General features: G+C 43.6%; 1 long non-coding RNA gene across 1 annotated transcript; it reads right to left on the bottom strand.

Annotated features, from left to right (window-relative positions):
* Positions 1–515, bottom strand: LOC118557755. The gene is made up of 2 exons (XR_004927979.1): positions 381–515; positions 1–286 (listed from the first exon to the last, which is right to left on the bottom strand). It is a non-coding gene; the product is annotated as an uncharacterized LOC118557755 (long non-coding RNA).
* Positions 516–2,174: the final 1,659 nt, after the last annotated feature.

Consider the following 2,174-nt stretch of genomic DNA (forward strand, 5'->3'; position numbering starts at 1 on the left):
TTAGTTTTCCATTATTTTATTAGATTTTTCTCCAGTGTTCATAAATATATCTCACTGAGGCGTGGCTCCATAAATACACATGAAGAAGAAGAAGCAGAACAAACACGGTACATTCAGAAAGCTGCAGCAACACAAACAGAACGTCACATGACTCAAGGAGCTGCAGCTCAGAGCCGCTCTCATCGTCCGTCGCCTCCTGCTGCAGCGCTGTGCTTTATCACCACCAACCCATGGAGAGGCTGGTTCTGACCCGAGGACTGGAACGCTGCACAGCTTGTTCTGCTGGCTGTGGGAACCCAGACAATGAGGAACACAGGAGAACATCAGTAGGGCTCTTTGAATACGACCGTAGGTAAAAACATGCCCCCCAAACACTGTACCCAGCCTGTGTGGTTACTCGGTCCCAGTCACCAAAACATGCAGACATCTCACTGATTCTCTGCTGGTGTCCTCGTTTCCCAGTGAAGCAACTAAAGAGTTCCCAGGTTTTAGTCCTGCTGACTTAGTGTTTGGACATTCACCTGCTGCTCCACTTAAAGCCCTGAAGAGGAAGTTTTATTCTGAGGACTGGATCAAATCAAAGGGCTGCTCCATGTGCTTCCTCCATCCAGACCAGGTCAGGTCAAAGGTCAGACTGTCAAACAGGAAGTAAAGGCTTCCACTTCCTTTTATAGGGCGGGGCAAAGCAGGCTCTAGTAGCAGGGCTGGATTTCTGGGTAACTGAGGCCAGAACACGTCTCTACAGTCTTTCTGTCACAAACCACACAGAATACTTTCTACAGACTGAGCTGTTTGATCACACAGCTGAAACACTTTCCCTCTATGACCAGTCTTTGTTTTCACTAAGTCACTTCACAGCATTAGAGTTTAAGTAATCTGAGCTAAACAAGTGTAAAGTTGCAGGAGGTCTCACATTTAGTGCACGTTATTTTACACATTTTATCAGGAGAAGCATGAATGAATAATACATGTTAATCTAAACAGACTCTGCAGCCTGTGGAGGAAAATAAAGAATGTGCTTAAAGTCTGTGCAGGGTCCCAACTCAGTTACTGTCTGCAACAACTACCCCGTCCACTAGAGGGAGCATTTTGTCTCTGTTCTTGTTATTAAGATTTATTTCATAAAACAATGATAAACATATTTTGATTGATTTAAACTTGTTATAGCTTGGGATCAATGCCTGAGAAGACATTAAGAGCCCATGTGTGAAAATCAAAGGTCCAGAAAGGATGACAGCTGACCTGACAGCTCAGTATGATGCTGAGAACATCTAGTGTCCTGGTTCAATTCCTCAATTGACCAAAGAACTGATAATAATGATCCTTTAGCATAAATTATGTTGAGATAGCTTAACAACTTTAAGCATTTCTCTATTGCTTTAATCAGGGTAAAATTTACTTTAGTTGAAAGTTGAAAGAAAATTCCCAATAGCTGCTAAACATCCAGCTGTCAGCTCCATATTGAGCTGATAGCTGAGAGATCATGACTGAGAGGCTTTAGGATACAACAGAAAGATGTCTTGTTGGATAGCTCAGGGTGTTAGCTCAAAGATCTAAACCACGGAGGTCATGAGATCAAGACAGATGAGCTCCTTGTTTTAAATAAACACAAAACTGAACAATATGAGAGAAATTTGAACAAGATAGGAAAGAGTCAAACCAGTGTCAGTCAGTAGCTCAATGTGATAGACTGTAGGCTGGTAATCTAGAAGGTCTGAGTTCAAATTACTATCAGGCTCCTTATTTGTTATGAAGAACCTTAGAGTCTGTATTTTTGATGAGTCCAGGATTCTGAATGAAAAATTGAAAAGCACCAGGAGAAATACGCTGAGAGGGGAGCGGACCTGATGGTGCAGTGGAACTGTCTGTGACCAGAAGATACCAGAGCTGGAGGTCCTGGGTTCAACTCCTGCCTGTGCTGTGACCTGGAGAGGTAAGTATGTCTCAGTGTAGGGAGTGGGTGAGGGGGCCGTGTCCCCTCCCCGGCTTCTCAGGAGGTTCATGAAGGGGGTTATGCTCTTTGCAGAGCTGACTTTTTATTGCTGACACACCTCCACTGCTTGTGCTTCCTCACTTTCTGCTCAACTTTGGCACCAGTAACTTTAAACCTGAAACTGGATCAACTGTGACTGGGAATGTGGATTTACATCAGGAGAAGTAAAGTAGAGAAACTT

This window comes from Fundulus heteroclitus, chromosome 24 (assembly GCF_011125445.2).
Source record: "Fundulus heteroclitus isolate FHET01 chromosome 24, MU-UCD_Fhet_4.1, whole genome shotgun sequence".
NCBI classification, from domain to species: Eukaryota; Metazoa; Chordata; class Actinopteri; order Cyprinodontiformes; family Fundulidae; genus Fundulus; species Fundulus heteroclitus.